At 43.5% G+C, this 19661-nt stretch overlaps 2 long non-coding RNA genes across 2 annotated transcripts in view; one reads left to right on the forward strand and one right to left on the reverse strand.

The window, feature by feature from the left end:
• The window catches only part of LOC138756989 (uncharacterized), a 71297-nt gene extending 54383 nt beyond the window's left edge, over nucleotides 1-16914 (reverse strand). The window contains exons 1-2 of the long non-coding RNA XR_011353258.1: nucleotides 16748-16914; nucleotides 7908-8002 (exon numbers count right to left, since the gene is read on the reverse strand). This is a non-coding gene — a long non-coding RNA (uncharacterized lncRNA). The remainder of the gene's footprint in view (nucleotides 1-7907; nucleotides 8003-16747) is intronic.
• LOC138765016 (uncharacterized) overlaps nucleotides 1-19661 on the forward strand; it is a 98248-nt gene that overhangs the window by 52940 nt on the left and 25647 nt on the right. The gene's annotated exons all lie outside the window — the stretch shown is intronic.

Below are 19661 nucleotides of genomic sequence, written 5' to 3' on the forward strand. Positions count from 1 at the left end.
CCAGATGCATATCTCTGACATGATCATGGAGACGCTGGCACCCTCTCATGTCTCATTTCAGAAGCCTGTTACCCCTTCAGCCAGTCTCTAATAGTCCGCAGCTTGGTGAGAGTCGCTTGACTGCAGTTGCCAGCAGCCTCCAGCATATGCATATTCTTTGCCTCAGGTCACCAACAACCTGTCACCGTGTGTGTTCTTCATCCTCACAGCCCCTCACTGGTGTGCCGCCTTGGGCACTGTCCCATGAGTCATTTCCCCAGCTTCTTCGACTCAAACATGGTGGGGGGGAGGGTGTTGACGGGTGGTTTTTCTGTCTCTGGTGCCCTGTAGTCTTAAACCTCTCAAGGCCACTGCCGATCATAGGCACCACCATCTTGGGCTCAGACCACCGTTGGCCAGTTAAATACTGTACAGAGTCAACAGCAGTCAGACTGAGGAACAGGATCCTACGGGGCAGCGCTGTGTCTTTGCTCCTCAATCTCAGTGGGTCTGCGGCAGTGCTACCATTGCAGCAACTTTTTTGTAACTGGTACAATCGTATGACAAATAAATTTGAAGAGGACATACTAGGACAACATTTATTGTGTCAGTCTATTTCCATTACTTACAGCCTTGCTTCCCTTTGTCCTAACTGTGTTTAACCAGTTTAATTTCTTTTTCTCCTCAGGTCATCTCTCAGCTCAAAAAAGTCCTCTTTCACCACTCTCAGCCTCACTTCATCTAAATCACACAACCTCCTCACCCAATCCCTACTAGATGATGAAGGGTATCAATGCAAAACATCATCAGTTCATTTTCCTCCACAGATGTTGCCAATGCCATTGAGTTCCTTCAGCAAGTTTTCATATTCTACCCCATATTGAAGCATTTTCAGTCTCTTTCCCGGCTAACTGATATTGGGAATCCTCTACTTCTCTCAAATCTGAACTAGTTACCTTCTCAGATTTAAAAAAAAACAGCCTTTGACTTATAATCTTTGTTTCTACCATTTGAAATTTCATCCTCACACCCCACCCCACCCCCCCAAGTATAATTTCCTTAATTCACCTACGGTTTCCCTGACCATCTCTCCTCCTTTATAACTTCCTTTAAAACCATCATCATCATGGCTCACTTCGCCAGCGAAGATGAACACGGTGCCTTGTAGCTCTTCTGCCCTCACAGAACTTTTTGAAGTTGTTGGCACATTGTGATGTGCCACTGCAAATCACGGAACGCCATGAAGTGCGATTTTTTTTTTGTGAGGTCCTTCCAGTCAGTATGGTTGACAAGGAATGACTGGAGATTGCACTTGATTACATCTTTGTAGCAAAGACTTTGGTGGCCAACAGGGCGGGAAGTATCTGGTAGCCCACCATAGAGGACATCTTTGGGCAATCGGCCATCCTCCATATCGACAATGTGGCCAGCCCACTGCAGGAGGCAAGCACGGATGATTGAGTAGAGGTCCGTATTTCCAGTATTCTCCAGGACTTGTGACTCTGTCGTGCCATGAGTAGCCTAGGATGGATCTGAAGCAGCGGAAATGGAATGCGTTAAGCTGGTGTTCTTGCTTTCTGTATGTGACCCAGGATTCACAGCCGTAGAAAAGAGTACTCAGCATGCAGGCTTCATAGACTTGGATCTTCAACTTGGTGGGGAGGTGGCAGTTATCCCACATCTGGACACGGAGGCATCTGAAGGTAGTGGATGGTTTTCTCAGACGTGTGTCCAGTTCTGTGTTGAGTGAGTTCATTGTTGTCATGGTGGAGCCCAAGTAGCAGAATTTCTCTGCGTTGGCGACCATCGACCCATTGATGGTAAGTGATGAAGTGTCGTGGGTTTGTTGGTTAAAGATGACTGTCTTGCCCAGGCTGATTTTTCAGACCAAATTCAGTGCAGGCAGATGCAAATGCATCGCACAACGTTTGCAGCTCTGGCGGGAGTGAACCACGAAGGCAGCATCATCTGCATAGAGCAGTTCTCGAACCATAACTCTTCTGATTTTAGTCTTGACCCAGAGCTGTGAAAGATTAAATGTTTTCCGGAGCTCTTGTGTACAGGGCTATGCCTGAAGAGCAGAAAAGAAAATGCCAAACAGAACTGGAGTGAGTAGGCAGCCCTGTTTTATGCTGCAGTGGATGGGAACTCTTCTGATCTTGAGCTGTTGAATTGGACAGTGGCCTGCATGTTGTTGTGAAACTGGATGATGATGGACAGTAGTGTGTCAGAGCAACTAGGATGTTTTAAGACATGAAATAGGTCTGAGTGACTAACATAGTCAAAAGCCTTGGTGAGGTCGATGAAGCACACAGAGAGGGTTTGCGTTGTTCAATGCATCTCTCTTGTAGTTGGCGAAAGGTGAAGACCATGTCGATAGTTGATCGAGATGGTTGAAAGCCACATTGCCCTTCAGGCAGTATTCTGTTGGAGAAGGTTTGCAGGTGGGGGAGGATTGCACAACAGAGTTTTATCCTTCAAAGATGATCAATGAGATGCCACGGTAGTTGTTGCAGTCTTGGTGTTCACCTTTGTTCTTGTAAAGGGTCACAATGTTCGCATCCTGCATCTTTCGGGATGCAATGGTGGAGCCAGCAGGTTTTGAATAGTGTTATGAGCTCAGAGATGAGCGCTTTGCCACCAAGCTTCAAGATACAAGAGGGGATACCATCGATTCCAGGTGATTTGTTATTTTTCATGCAGTGGACTGCTTTTCTGAATCGGTGATGGTAAATTCAGCATCTAGCTCTGCTCTGCTCGGACATATAGCTGCGGCAGGATGTTGTTGATGTTGGTACACGTCGACTGGTGTTGCGTAGAAAGAGCTGTAATGTTCACCCCAGCAATATTGTTGAGAGTTAAGGTCTGTGAAGAGACTACCATCAAGAGCGTGGAGTGGAGCAGTTTTCTTAGGTACTGGACCTAGAGCTTCTTTGATTCCATTGTACATCCCTCTGATGTTGCCACAATTCGCACTGTTCTCGATGCGCGCGCTGAGATCTCTCCAGTATTCCTGCATCACAGACCTAGTGGGTCTTTGAACTTTCTGCTTAGCAGATTGGTAAGCTGCCAGCATTGAAGCAGACTTGTCCTGCTGCAGTGCTTGGCAGGCTGCTCTTTTCTCGGATGGTATTGAAACAAACTTGTCCACACTTGCATGAAACCAGTCAGGCTGGTTTCATTTCTGGATTCCAAAAGCAGTTTTTGCATGAACAGAAACAGAGCTTTTCAGTTTCATCCAGTTGTTGTCAGGGTGTTCATCAACTGTGCACAGTGCAGGGTGACTGTGGAGGAGCTTCCTGAACTGCTTCGAGCGAGTAGAGTCTTTAAAGGCAGTGGGGTCGAGTTGGAACTGTGGTTTTGAGGTGCCCCTGTGGAATTTTTTGGGTTTCAGCTTAATTCTGCATCGTTGGAGGGCATGGTTAGTGTTACAATCAGCTGAGTGCATGCTGCGCCAGTGGGTGACAGCAGCTAGTTATCTCCTTCTGACAATGATGTGGTTAAGCTGGTGCCAGTGGCATGAATGTGGATACATCCATGTGGCCTTGGAGTTGGAGGGTCCAGCAAAAATATGTGGAGGGGAAGCATAGATCGAAGCTGGAGCAGAGCTGAAGTCGTCACAGGCCATTGTTATTGACTTTACCTGTGCCATGGTGACTGATGAGTCCCTTCCATGCTGCATTGTCATAGCCGATGCGGGCATTAAAGTCACCAAAAAGAGCGATTTCATTACCCTGTGGCACTCTTCTGATTGTTTATTCCAGGAGAGCATCAAGGTTTCTTTTTCGTCCTCTTGTGCAGCCAGCGTTGAGGCATACGCGGAGAAAACGGTGAGATAGCCACTTCTGAGGTGAACCCGCTCTGACATTAAGTGTAGTGAGAGGCAGATTGTGTAATGGAACTGAGCAGACGGTCGTGCACCGCCAGACCAACTCCATATTTGGGCCTCTCTCTGTCAGGATGGCTGCTCCAGAACAGTGTGAAGTGTTCCTCATGGATAGAGCCGCTGCCAGTGAGCCAAGACTCGCTGAGGGTGGAGATATCAATGGCCAGATGAGAGTTCCAGATCAATGATGTCAGACTTCCATGGGGAAGTGGAGTCTACATCCGAGTTGACACCTAGACACCGAATGTTCCAGGTGGAAATAACTGTAGTGGCAGTAGAAGAATGACAACCCTGCCGGGCAATGACAGCCTCCCGTTGAGGGGGGTCCCAAGTTGCCAGTCGCTGAATTCTATTTGTTCTGTATTCCATAGAGCTTTAAGCACCATGTGCCACACAACCTATTAACCACTTGTCCCAATGCTTGCTCCTTTGGACAGGCATCATTTATTGCATGGTAACAGTAGGAGGTACCTAAATTCACGTTAAAGTTTCAGACTGAATTTCATTTCCTATATATGTTCTTATTTTGTGTTTTAATTATTTTCAGTATTTTGCTGTAACCAGGGAAAGAAGATAGAAATATTGCTGCAGAGTTTTATATTGTAGAGTTGTGTTTTATACTACAAGAGGGAAATGAACTTGACATATTGAATGTAGATGTATGAAGTACCATATTTTCACTTATATAATGTGCACGTGCATATAACATGCATAGAATCATAAATTGTGTAAAATATTTTCATTTAATGTGCACACACATATAATCACATGGGTGTAGTATTCCAAAATTCTGACAGACAAAACCAATTTGCATTAAAATGGGACATGAGACAAAGCGACATACCAGTATCTGCCACAGTTAATCTCCCACAATTAACACCCAATCAAAGGTGTCAATCACCTTTTCTTATAGATGATGATATTGCGCTGCAACATATTAACAAGCTTTGGCGAGGAATCAATTAAATAGATCGGAAAACAGGTTCAGAGTTAAGCAGAGTTCATTGTAATATTGCCTCCAATCAGGCACTTGATATGTTGATCTCCCTGCTTAGGGATGGGTCTGGGCAATTAACATTGATAAGGTGCAGTGACCTAGCGAGAATATCTTGTTTATATGAATACCATGGCACTCAATACAAAGAGCTATTCCCAAGATCATAATTTTCTATGCCTACTATAAATGATTTCATTGCCGCCATTACATTCTCATGCTCGGTATAATATTCCCATGATCGTTATAAATTACGTATTTTCCCATGGCTGCTATATGTTTTGTGTGTTCCTTTTAATGCTGCTATTATATTCCTGTACCCGCAATAAACCATCAGTCTGACTTTCCTCTGCCTATGGTTTTCAACATTTAAAAATATTCTCAAATGCATATCATGCAACGGGATGGGGTGGTGTGGCTTTGTCAAATATGGTATCTAGCTCAGTTACTGTAACTCCTCTTGGAACTTGTTATCTCATTCCTGATTTTTGCAACCCATTTTACTGCAGTAAGTGACCCAGAGGAACACAATTTTGCCTAAATATGATGGATTTCATTCTCCTCTTCCCTCTCATTTTGAGGTATCCTTCTGCTTGCTGTTTTTCAAAGAACCTAAAGGGCAAGCATGCATATTTCACTATTTATCTTTGTTTACACCATCTTACCACTGAATTAAAAATGCAATTGATATAGAAGTCAGCCACATGATTTAAGCTTGTTCTGCGTGCCAGTGAATTTAAGATGATTTTCAGCCTTGTTTAGCTTCATACTGATTTTCATACCCTTGACTACCTTGGTGTTTATAAATATTCACAAGACTTGAACATCCACAGCATAAGGGCAGTGAAATGCATTTTGGGCAGAATTATCCTCATCTCAGTTTGAAATGTCTCACCCTCAATTTTGGGCCTTGTCCAACCAGTGGAAATATTTTTTCCATCAGTTATCATACCAATCTCTTTCAGAAAAACAGATTGAAATTGTCAGCAAAAATATCAAAGGTTATCTAAGCAAAGTAGACAAAGGACATAGATCCATAATCCAAATAATGAGTTCAAGGAGCCAAATGACTTTCTCATGTTGTAATGACTCCAGGTGATATGTACACATATTATTGCGCCAAATTGAAGACAGATCCATTTCTTAAAAGTTCACTGATAAATTGTGGCTAATACTTGGAATTAGGGAAGTCCTCTATTTGTATGATGAGAGATTCCAGTAAGGGCATGCATCTTACAGGACTGGATATCTTTTAGTATTATCCTTTTGTTGTATACAGAATTTTATTTAAATGTTTTTTTCTATACATTTAACTAATAAACCATTATACAATAAGATAGTTGTTTAACTTAACAAAATCTCCATTCATTACATGATGGTTATAACCCCACCCCTTCCCTCCCTCTCCCTTCACAAAGAATAACTCTTTATATTTATACAAAGAGTTATATATAGTATTAAAAGGAAAGAGAAAGAAACAGTATAATATTATGGATTGCCCAGAGCTTCACTGCCCAACACATTGGAATTCAACAGATTTAATCTAACCATTTTCATTTTAAGGAAGAAGGTTATCACAGGATTAACAGGCTAGAAGAACATTTCTACATATTTAAACCTAAAATTCATATATACGGGCTCCAGATTCACAAAATATGAGATCTTTATTTCTCAAATTATTTGAAATTTTCTCTAATGGGATACAACTTTGAATTTCTTCTTACCATCTTCTCATATCTAAAAATGCATCGGATTTCCAAGTCACTGCAATATATTGTCTTGCTTCTCCCAATGCTATTCTGACAAATTTCATTTGGTATAGACAATTTTAAGTTTAGGTCTTGTTCCTTTTATGTTTCCCACTATAAATAATTCTGGATTTAATGGAAGTAATGTACCTGTAACTCATTCTAAAAGGTTTGTAAATCCACACAAAAGGTGCTATCTTTATTTCCTGATAAAAAGAAATACCAATGTGCCTGGGAGAACCCATGACTGATTGATACACATGATGCAGAAGAGGGTCTTTATGTTTTTTTTAGATAGACTTTGCGTGATTTACTGGCCTGAAGAATGTTCGACATCTCAGCATCAGTCATTCACACATGAACGACCAAACTCCAAAACTCCATTCTTTATGCAAGTAAAGACCGCATACCAGAAGTCCGCTTTATGAATTCTATTCATTAATCCCCTTGGTCATGGAATTCCTGCAGTTCAGCAGGAGTTCCAGGAAATTTACAAGGGGTCTAGAAGTTAAAATGTCAGAACTGGAATGACACCCTCATTCCCATTCTGTGCTTTTTACACAGCAGGTGTTCCAGGAAAATGGGAATAATTTCCTGGAATACACCTGCTGTGTAAAAAACATAATGGAGAAGCAAAAAGATGGTAAATTGAGTTTAATTGAATGTAATTCAAACCAATCAAGGCTTTGAATGTTTGGAACAGTTCACACAGCTTAATTTATGTAACTCAAGGGAGGGAAGGGTTACAATCTGTTTATCAGTCTTTTAAATATTAGCAAAGCCTATAACTTGATAAATCACATCATGGACAGACACAACATAAAAACAGACCCAACAAGTCCTCACCAACCACTAATCATCCAATTACACTAAGTTCAATGTGAGTTTATTGTCATATACATAAGAACAATATGCAAATTCCCTGATATTCTTTCTGGCTGCAGCCAAAGAGGAACAGAAGATACACCAAATACAACCTCAACAGTTATGCACAGTTTGTGTATACAACTTTTTATTCTTCATATATTCCCATCAATTCTCCCTAAATTCTACCATTGAATACACATTTCTAGATGCAATTTACAGAAAGTAATTAACCTGCCAACTTTTCATCTTTGGCATGTGGGCAGAAATTGGAACACTCGGATAAAACTCACTAGGGGAACATGCAAGTGTCACCAAGGGAGCAGGATTGAAACCAGATCACTGGCACTATCAGATGGTGGCTTTATTGGCTGCACCAGAGTTCTGGATGAACAATAAGAAGCAGAAGACAGACCAAGTAACTTGTCTGATTTACCTCTTTGGGGTTGCCTTGTGGGTTCTCTTGACCTTCCTAGATCAGATTTTATGAATAATGGACCTCATTTGTCCAATTTGAGCCACAGAACTGACCTATCAAGATGAAAGAAAGTTATTTACTGTACATTACACCATACAAGTCAAGTCCTAAAACTTCCAAAAAGCACTCAAAAATCTGGGGTTCACTTATACACCAGATACAAAATGTGACCTTAAATTCAACTCGAAGAACCACTAGATGTATATTTGACATAGAAGACGACCCGGAAGCACCTCCCCACTCCTGGTGCCACCACTCCCTGACCCCTCCCCACTGCTGGGAACCACCATAACTCACCTAGACATTTTATAATTGTAGAGCTTGAAGTCTCTGTTCCTGTCAGCAGCAGGAGGTCCCTGTTCCTGTTGGGAGCTGACATGTAGCCATGGTTCCTGCACCGAGCACAATTGGGCAGCAAAGAAACTTCTTTGATGCAGATGGCATTGTACGCTAAGCTGAGAATGCAGTCGTTGACTCCAGCTACAGTGAATGATGAAAACTTGGACCCAACTCCGTTTGGCATCTTCATGGTCAGATGCAAAAGGTTTTTTTTTTCTGTTTGTTTTTACTTGCTTAATTTACAGATTTGTCACTTGGCGATTAGGGTGTTGTTACAAATTTGGGTTGCTGTTAATAGGCCTGAACATCAGTCTCCGTCTTGTTCCTTGCAGAAAATTGACTTATTTGCCTGATATATGATAAAACTATGAAAATGAAGCTGAAAATGGAGATGCGACTTATCTGAAAGTCAATTTATATGCTGATATATGTTGCAAGCCTATCATGGATCTGGACTGAGGTGGCTATGATTCATTTCACAGTACATTTGTTAATACAGTGAGGTGGAGACAGTCTTCCCATTCATCTAGACTTCATTAGACTACCTCAGAACACAAAAACCTAAACATCACCAATGATGCAAATAGGAGGCAACGATAATGCAACATACAACATGGATAGTCCGACCATATTTTTATTTTGCTTATGTGAAAAAAACTTGTAAATATAATGAAGGGAAAATATTCACTTTATTTACATAGCATTACTTCCATATTAATTAGGAGAGATGAAACAGTAAATTAATTGTACTAATTAAATCTAATTTGCAAATCAAATAAAGTAGAAAATGGATGTCAATAATATGCAATATTTCACATTGCAATCTGTTCAACATGCAATAATAAATCTCAATTTACAATTGAATATTAATTACTGATCATACTTTTCTCAGTGTATTTGAAGATGTTTGTTAATCAGGAATGATAACTTGACTTTCCTGTAACTTTTAAAGTTCAATGATCATAACCTGCATCGATGTGTCAAACATTTTGCATTCTTCAGAGTATTATTTTTATTTGCTTTTGAAAGTTTGGTTGCAATTCCAGAGTAACAATGGATTCTTTTTCTTTTGCACTCCACATCCACATTGCAGTCATTAAAATAAATTGTTCAGGGTACTGTCTTGGGTAAACTTATACCTCTCACTTTGTTCATTTTAGATTGGTCACAGTGTTCGAACTACCGAAAGAAAACAGACACACACACACACCGAGAGCAGTTCAGTTTATACAAATCTTTATTACTAAATCTAAAGCTGAATTCACACTACAATATGTAAGCCCTTCCCCATTATACTTATCAACGCCTGGATTGGTCCGAACTGCCGAAGCAAGGCGACGACTGCACACTTGTAGTAGGTTGTCGGGGCGCCGGTAGCAGCTTCTCCACCTCCCTCGACCGGGACGTTAGCTGGACTCTTGAAGTTCTTCTTCTTGCTGAGAGATGTTGCCACCTCTTGGAGAGTCTCAAACTTCAGCATATTACACAAAAATTGTTTACTTCAGATATTATCTCTTTGAACAAATGATTTAATTATCTGCAAGGTCTCCTGACAGTCTGCGACCAACAAAAGAAAACTGCAACTCTGGGCCTCGTGGTGGAAGTTGGATAATGTCTACTGATTCATATGCATCCCTGGGCCCCATAGTGTAAATTAGATAATGTCTTCTGATTCAAGTGCATCCTGAGCCCCATGGTGGAATTTAGGTGTCTCTACTAAATATGTATTTTGGGCCTCATGGTGTAAATTAGATTATGTCTGCTTATTTTAAAAAACAAGCAGGTTCTCGGCCTTGCAGAAGCAAAGGCTGCAAAAGTAAGAAACACGGTTTAAACCTTCCATTACAGACAGCTTCCTCTGGATAAGGCATCTGGAGAGTCATTAAGGGCTCCTGGCAAATAGACAGTGTTGCCACTCTTGATTTTATTGAACATGAATGCAAGTGAGCATTGGTTAGTACGGAGCATAAATCTTCTATCAACCAGGTAGTGTCTCCAGTGCCTTACGGCTTCTAAAATGGCTTCAGCCATTCAGCAATGGTTTCTGGAGCTCGTGGCCTTGTAATGTCTGTGGAAAAATATGCAACCAGCCTTCCCACCTGGTTGAGGCTAGTGGCCAGTGCTAGATCCAAAATGTTGCTTTCCACTTGGTAAGGTACATTGTCACCACCACGTGCATGGCAGCTTTTGCAATGTGGTTCCGGAGGTAGTTAAAAGCCATTTGAGCTTCAGCCGAGAGGGGGAAATTAGTGGCTTTTAAGAGAGGGCAAACCTTATCAGTATATTGAGGGATCCACTGGGTGTAATATGAGAAAATCCCTAAGCATCTTCTCAAAGGCTTCATGGTCCTGGGGATGGGGAGCTCTAACAGGGGGGCAGGGGCATCCTGTCGGGATTGGGTCCAATAGTGCCATTCTCCATTACATAGCCAAGGATACCAGCCATTTAGTCCTGAACACACACTTGTCACTGCTATAAGTGAGGTTCAGGGCTTTCACCGTGTGGAGAAAACTCTGGAGGGTGACATCATGGTCTTTCAAGCTGTGGCCACAGATGGTGATGTTATCGAGGAAGGGGAAGGTAGTCTTCAACCCATACTCATCCACCATTCTGTCCATCTGCCACTGGACGATAGAGACCCCATTAGTAATACCAAAAGGACCCTCTGGAATTGATAGATGGTGTCAACCTCGCGGTGCAGTAAGATGGCCACCCTCCTCCTTCTTCTAACAATGATGGTGCTGAGTTTGAATTCAGGTTGCAGCAAGATGGCTGCTAAGCCTTTTTGCACCGTTTCCTCACTGCCACCATCCGGTGTGTAGCACAGCAAGTGGATTCAGGTGAATTCAGGGCAGTCGGCTTGGGGCTGGAATTGGATCCGGGAGTGGTGCAGGCCGCAGACTTCCCTGGGCTTCCCCTCGCATGACAAACCCTCACCTAATGCCCTTTCTTGCCACTGCTGGAACACACTGAGTCCTTTGCTGGGCAACGAGATCAGGGATGCTGGGTCTTGCCACAGAAGAAGCACCTCCTGGCATGGGAAGTGACAGCCATTAGGGCAGGGGTAGCAGGAGCAGCCAGCATTGGAAGGGGTCACCTGGGTGGGTGAGCTTGCTGGCTTTGAGGTCACCGTTCTCAAGCTTAACTTGTTCCAGTGATTTAGCCAGCTTGACATGGCTAGCCAGATTCTTCTTTCCCGATTCGAGCAGTCACTGCCCATTGAACCTCAAGCGGACTCCTGCAACTAGAGTGTTCCGGATCTGTTCTTCCTCATGAATGGGCCCATAGCTGCTTTGTACCTGCCCTTCTTGACAACCGTCCACAGATCCAACAGGTAGTCATTGATGGTCTCACCTGGCTGCTGGTGACGTAGACCGAGTCCATGCCTCGCTAGGACCTCATTTTGTAACTTCAGGTACCTAGCCTTCAATGCCTTGATAGCAGCGTCATATGTAGAATTGTCCCTGATGATTGCATACCCTTTCGTTACTACGCTCAAAACGAGTGAGGACCTTCCGAGTTCATCGGTGTGGAAGACGTCTTTGGTCGCGTTCAGGTAGGCCTGGAAGCAGTCTAGCCAATATGTGAACTCCTCAGCTGCAGTGGGGGACAGAGAGTCTACCAGCAGCACACCTAGCTTTAGTAGCACTTCCATTAAAGAATAAGCTAATAAAATTGTAGCATGAATAAAAGCTCTCATGACTGGAGGGAGAACAAATGCTTTTATTAGCTTACAACTAAGGGTAGGGTTCAACAGTAGCCTTCAGAAGGATTCTGGTTTTAGGCAGGAAACCAAGGTTATATGTGGGAAGGTGGGGGTGGAGCCATGCGGTGGGGCCAACCATACCCTACCAGTGAATCCCAGTTCACTGCAATATGCCAGAATATATATGAATTCATGTTAATGAATGTCAAGATGGCAGCTAATTAAACTCAAAAGTTTCATTACTGAGTAAAATAAATAGTTCAGGTACCAACTGGTTATTTCACATCTATCTGTTATAATTTGGACTCTCTCCCAATCTGTTTTTTATGTTCAGAGATGATTGTGGTTTTCAAAGGCAAACCAATTTTTTGATGAGTTTGAATATATAATTTGAAGCTTAAAGTGTACCCCAAGGTAAACAAAATATCCTTGTCTTCCTGGTTATACATTATAATGAGATGTTTATTCTGGATAGATGGGAAACACCAGACTGTTAGAACACTAAAACTACACATCAGATTTATTACTATCAGTAATTATACATGGAAGAAAATCAAATTACCAATTAACTGTTAATTTAAAATATACATTTTCCATGGAATGTGTGCATTCTTAGCAAGGCAATTATTTATTATTTATCCTTGACTGACCTGTGAAGATGGTGTTTATATTTCTAATTGAATATTTTGATTGATTATTAATATCAATCTCTTGTTATATTAAACCATTGGAGCTACATTGAAAGAATTTTATTAAAGCCAATTTTTTTATCCTTCTTTCTTTTCCCAACACTGATTTGTTTACCGTTGATTCCAAGTCTCTTAAGCAACACAGGTGTGTCTTTGCAAAGTTCCTCAACATGGTTATCCAACTGCACGAAAACCAACAAGGTCGGGTCAGATACAGCAATGAGCTCTCTGAACCCTTCTCCATTAACAATGGCGTGAAGCAAGGCTGCGTTCTCACACCAACCCTCTTTTCAATCTTCATCAGCATGATGCTGAAACAAGCCATGAAAGACCTCAACAATGAAGACGCTGTTTACATCCGGTACTGCACGGATGGCAGTCTCTTCAATCTGAGGCGCCTGCAAGCTCACACCAAGACACAAGAGCAACTTGTCCGTGAACTACTCTTTGCAGACGATGCCGCTTTAGTTGCCCATTCAGAGCCAGCTCTTCAGCGCTTGACGTCCTGTTTTGCGGAAACTGCCAAAATGTTTGGCCTGGAAGTCAGCCTGAAGAAAACTGAGGTCCTCCATCAGCCAGCTCCCCACCATGACTACCAGCCCGCCACATCTCCATCGGTCACACAAAACTCAAAACGGTCAACCAGTTTACCTATCTCGGCTGCACCATTTCATCAGATGCAAGGATCGACAACGAGATAGACAACAGACTCGCCAAGGCAAATAGCGCCTTTGGAAGTCAACACAAAAGAGTCTGGAAAAACAACCAACTGAAAAACCTCACAAAGATTAGCGTATACAGAGCCGTTGTCATACCCACACTCCTATTCGGCTCCGAATCATGGGTCCTCTACCGGCATCACCTACAGCACCTAGAATGCTTCCACCAGCGTTGTCTCCGCTCCATCCTCAACATTCATTGGAGCAACTTCATCCCTAACATCGAAGTACTTGAGATGGCAGAGGCTGACAGCATCGAATCCACGCTGCTGAAGATCCAACTGCGCTGGGCAGGTCACGTCTCCAGAATGGAGGTCCATCGCCTTCCCAAGATCGTGTTATATGGCGAGCTCTCCACTGGCCATCATGACAGAGGTGCACCAAAGAAGAGGTACAAGGACTGCCTAAAGAAATCTCTTGGTGCCTGCCACATTGACCACCGCCAGTAGGCTGATATCGCCTCAAACCGTTCATCTTGGCGCCTCACAGTTCGGCGGAGAGCAATCTCCTTTGAAGAAGACCGTAGAGCCCACCTCACTGACAAAAGACAAAGGAGGAAAAACCCAACACCCAAATCCAACCAACCAATTTTCCGCTGCAACTGTGTCTGCCTGTCCCGCATCGGACTTGTCAGCCACAAATGAGCCTGCAGCTGACGTGGATATCACCTCTCCGTAAATCTTCGTCCGCGAAGCCAAGCCAAAGAAGAAAGAAGAAAATGATGATAATATAAAATATGTAGGATCAACATATAGGGTTAAATCTTCACTTTAGAATTTTGGATAAAGTTAAATTTGGCAAGATCACTTTTCACTGAGCATTATATTAGGTCAGGTGGACCTCTCCTTGATATTCCATGAACCTTTAAGCTTTCTCTCATTTTTCAAGAAATTGTTAGGGTTGTTTCATGTTGTCCTTAGTCGTGCATTGTCACAGGGCTTTTGGGTTATCTGCTCAGCAAAGAACTTGTAGCAGAATTATGCTTTTGGGAAAACCTCCACGCAACATGCAACTTTGCCAATGTCTGTTAATTTCAATGTGGTTTATATTTATTTCCAACATCTGCATTGTCAAGAACAAGCTGTTGTCAACAAAATAATGTTGAAGAGGTCACAGATGAATTATTTATGAGGGCCATCAACACTGTAACTTTGCTACTTGTGAAGCCAAGTGTCATTGGAATTAATGTGAATTAAAGTCCCTTCCAGAGTTAGAGGTGTTGAGCACATTGTATTCTGTCTTTTTAGACCCATGGGATTTCCATTCAAAGCAGAAAAGTGACCAGTGGGAGACGAATTTGTTTCAAACAATCTGCCTGAAAATTCAGATGAATATTCATCCAGTCATTATTACAACTCCCCCACCAATAAAAACTAAAATTTGTATGCTTCATTAGTAAGGTGGGTGGAGAACCACTTGTATGTTTCAGAGTTTGAAATCATTCATAAGAATACAATAAATTACAAGAGGAGTAGGACACTCTGCCACTCTGTATGGCTATGGTTCAATCTTACATGCAGGATTTGTTACTCATGGTCTTTCAGGGAACACTGAAACCTACCTTCATAGATGCATCTCACAAATGGCAAACTACAGCAAGCACATAGAGGTCTAGATAGATACTATCACTGTTGAATACTCCACAGCCTCTAAATTTACCGGAAGACATATTGAACCAATGCCAACTATGGTGGATGGGCCACATAGTTTGCTTTCCAACATCAGGCTGCTGGAACAGCCACTCTATTCTGAGTTCTGTTGTGGGAGGAGATTATCATGTGGACAAAATCTAGGATACACTCATACATTTCTTGAAGAATTACAACATCTCCCTTGGCTCTTGGGCCACAGCAGGATAGTTTTAAGAACCTCAAGGCCTAACATCGAAAGCATAAACAGTGGAAGGACTGCACTCACTCCTTCAGCTTCTTCAGGGGCCTTTTAGCCCATCTGTGGATGGGAATCTGCAGTTCCCATTATAAACTCATTACCTGTCTGAGAAGCAATAAAACCAGTGTATAGTAAAACATCCTTGATCCCAATGGATCAGCTAAGACAAATGGAAAAAGAAGGATCTGTTTGAGACACTTTTTAAAAATCCACCGCCAGTAATTTGGTTTTAACTTGAAGCTGTGGTCAGTGGTTATGAGAATGATTGCTGCCTTCAATAGTTAAGATTCAGCACAGAATTATTTTCATGGTCATGAAAGGTTATGATAAAATGAAAGGAGGACATTTTCTCATTAGAGAGTCAGCAAACAGAATTCAAATGGATTGAAGTTAAGTTTCCAAGAGAATCAGAGTTGAAATTAGAAGTTTCACATAATAATGAAATCTGAAAAGTCCAAAAAGAGTGGAAAAAGCAGATTGTATATAATTCTCAACTACTCATTAGAGATATACTTAGTAGCAGAAAATGCTGAGCTTAAGTTGTGTCTATTTAAATAAGGGAGCTTCTTTCAAAGAGAAATCACTGAAATGAAGTGATTTCTCCAGTCTGGCCTTATTTGAGATGTTGGGTATTTTTGTAATGCAACTCTTTAATACAAGACACTCATCTTTGACACTAAGCATGAATCAATTCTTACGGGTGATGTCTTAAAGAATATGTCAGTGATACAGAGATATGCATGGTCAATTTCAGAATTAACTTTAAACTGAGTTAAATAAGAAAATCTGCAGATGCTGGGGTCAAATGCAATACACTACTGTGGTGGAGAAACTCAGCAGGCCATGCAACACCACTTCCTATCATTGCTGCATAACCTGTTGTGTTTCTCCAGCGCATTCGTTATAACATTAAACTGATCATTTTATCATAATTTGCCACTAATGGGCTTTACATTGGACTTGATTAATAGCAGTGATCAGGTTTGTCAACCATTACAGTTAAAAGCACCGAGAGAAATACAAGAGGACAAATATATGACTTTGCTTTTTTGGAAGGTCTTCCACATAACTTTCAGCATGATCAAAATCCCATTATAATTAACAAGATACTGCTGAAGTGCTGCTATGGTGGTAAAGAGGGGAATAGGGCACATAATGATGAGATCACAAGACTAATGTTGAGCGACTCGGTCTACTCGTCAGGAGATACGAATCTATTTCATACCCTGGGACCGAAGATAATTAAATTCAAATGATTATATAAATATGGAATGAACTGGTCACATTAGTAATAACATTCCTGAAACTACTGAATTTTCATTTAAATTATCTAATTCATCAATTGTTTTCATTGTGGCATATACCTGAAAGGAGCAGCATAAGAATGCCTCCCTTTCTCAAATAACAATTAATTATGTTAGGAAACATTTTTATGCATATAATACGTGTATTTACCTGGATTGGGTGAACTGCGGCGGCCTCGGCCCCGGTCCGGGCAGTATGGACCGACCTAGGAGGGGAGGCAGGCCCCTCCAGCCCGGGTAAGAAACCTGCATAGGAGAAGGCCACTCCGATATAAAACCTACGACCCAAGGACCTCGCTGCCACGTCCCAGCTTGCTTGGCCACGGCACACGAACCATGGGTGTAAAGGGTGGGGCCAGTACTGCGCGCACTGCACTCCACCTAAAAGCTCCTTTGCACAGGCCCGAGGACAGGTCCACGTCCTCCCCCTCCACGTCCTCCCCCTCCACGTCCTCCCCCTCCACGTCCTCCCCCTCCACGTCCTCCCCCTCAAAAGATGCTCACAAACTCAAGCTAGCATGCTGGAACATCAGAACCATGCTAGACAAGGCTGACAGCCACCGACCTGAACGTCGGTCTGCCCTCATTGCACATGAACTCCTCAGACTTGACATTAACATAGCCGCTCTCAGTGAAGTCCGCCTGGCAGATGTAGGCAGCCTCCAAGAACGCGGAGCGGGCTACACACTCTACTGGTCTGGCAAGCCTTCGGATGAACGACGCCTATCTGGTGTAGGCTTCATGGTCAAGAGCTTCATTGCCTCCAAACTCGAAAACCTTCCGACAGGCCTCTCGGACCGAATCATGTCCATGCGACTCCCACTTCAAAACAAGCGTCACAGCACCCTCATCAGTGTCTATGCTCCAACCCTCCAGGCGGAACCAGCAGAAAAGAACAAGTTCTACACCGACCTGCGCAACCTCATCCAACGTACCCCTAGAGCCGACAAGGTTGTCATCCTGGGCGACTTCAACGCTCGTGTCGGCAAAGACTCAGAAACCTGGCCAGGAATCCTGGGCAAGCATGGCGTCGGCAAGTGCAACGACAATGGGCGCCTCCTGTTGGAGCTCTGCGCAGAACAGCGACTTGTCATTACAAACACCCTTTTTCAGCAGAGGGACAGCCTTAAGACGACCTGGATGCACCCCCGATCCAAACACTGGCACCTCCTGGACTACATCCTGGTGCGAGAAAGTGACAAACAAGATGTGCTCCACACCAGGGTCATGCCTAGCGCGGAATGCCACACTGACCACCGGCTGGTTCGCTGAAAGCTCAACCTTCACTTCAAGCCAAAGCCCAGGAACAATAAACCCCCAGAAAGAGGTTCAATGTTGGAAACCTGCAGTCAGACGAAGCGAGAGGAAACTTCCAGGCAAACCTCAAAGCAAAGCTCGACGTTGCAACCCGCCTCACGGACCCGTCCCCTGAAACCCTCTGGGATCAGTTGAAGACTACCATACTGCAATCCACTGAAGAGGTACTGGGCTTCTCCTCCAGGAAAAACAAGGACTGGTTTGACGAAAACAGCCAGGAAATCCAGGAGCTTCTGGCAAAGAAGCGAGCTGCCCACCAGGCTCACCTTACAAAGCCGTCCTGTCCAGAGAAGAAACAAGCCTTCCGTCGCGCATGCAGCCATCTTCAGCGCAAACTCCGGGAGATCCAAAATGAGTGGTGGACTAGCCTCGCCAAACGAACACAGCTCAGCGCGGACATTGGCGACTTCAGGGGTTTCTACGAGGCTCTAAAGGCTGTGTACGGCCCCTCACCCCAAGTCCAAAGCCCGCTGCGCAGCTCAGACGGCAAAGTCCTCCTCAGCGACAAGATCTCCATCCTCAACCGATGGTCAGAACACTTCCAATCTCTTTTCAGTGCCAACCGCTCAGTCCAAGATTCCGCCCTGCTCCAGCTCCCTCAACAGCCCCTAAGGCTAGAGCTGGATGAGGTTCCCACCCTGGATGAGACATATAAGGCAATCGAACAACTGAAAAGTGGCAAAGCAGCAGGTATGGATGGAATCCCCCCAGAAGTCTGGAAGGCTGGCGGCAAAACTCTGCATGCCAAACTGCATGAGTTTTTCAAGCTTTGTTGGGACCAAGGTAAACTGCCTCAGGATCTTCGTGATGCCACCATCATCACCCTGTACAAAAACAAAGGCGAGAAATCAGACTGCTCAAACTACAGGGGAATCACGCTGCTCTCCATTGCAGGCAAAATCTTCGCTAGGATTCTACTAAATAGAATAATACCTAGTGTCGCCGAGAATATTCTCCCAGAATCACAGTGCGGCTTTCGCGCAAACAGAGGAACTACTGACATGGTCTTTGCCCTCAGACAGCTCCAAGAAAAGTGCAAAGAACAAAACAAAGGATTCTACATCACCTTTGTTGACCTCACCAAAGCCTTCGACACCGTGAGCAGGAAAGGGCTTTGGCAAATACTAGAGCGCATCGGATGTCCCCCAAAGTTCCTCAACATGATTATCCAACTGCACGAAAACCAACAAGGTCGGGTCAGATACAGCAATGAGCTCTCTGAACCCTTCTCCATTAACAATGGCGTGAAGCAAGGCTGTGTTCTCGCACCAACCCTCTTTTCAATCTTCTTCAGCATGATGCTGAACCAAGCCATGAAAGACCCCAACAATGAAGACGCTGTTTACATCCGGTACCGCACGGATGGCAGTCTCTTCAATCTGAGGCGCCTGCAAGCTCACACCAAGACACAAGAGAAACTTGTCCGTGAACTACTCTTTGCAGATGATGCCGCTTTAGTTGCCCATTCAGAGCCAGCTCTTCAGCACTTGACGTCCTGCTTTGCGGAAACTGCCAAAATGTTTGGCCTGGAAGTCAGCCTGAAGAAAACTGAGGTCCTCCATCAGCCAGCTCCCCACCATGACTACCAGCCCCCCCACATCTCCATCGGTCACACAAAACTCAAAACGGTCAACCAGTTTACCTATCTCGGCTGCACCATTTCATCAGATGCAAGGATCGACAATGAGATAGACAACAGACTCGCCAAGGCAAATAGCGCCTTTGGAAGACTACACAAAAGAGTCTGG

This window comes from Narcine bancroftii, chromosome 1 (genome assembly GCF_036971445.1).
Source record: "Narcine bancroftii isolate sNarBan1 chromosome 1, sNarBan1.hap1, whole genome shotgun sequence".
Taxonomy (NCBI): Eukaryota; Metazoa; Chordata; class Chondrichthyes; order Torpediniformes; family Narcinidae; genus Narcine; species Narcine bancroftii.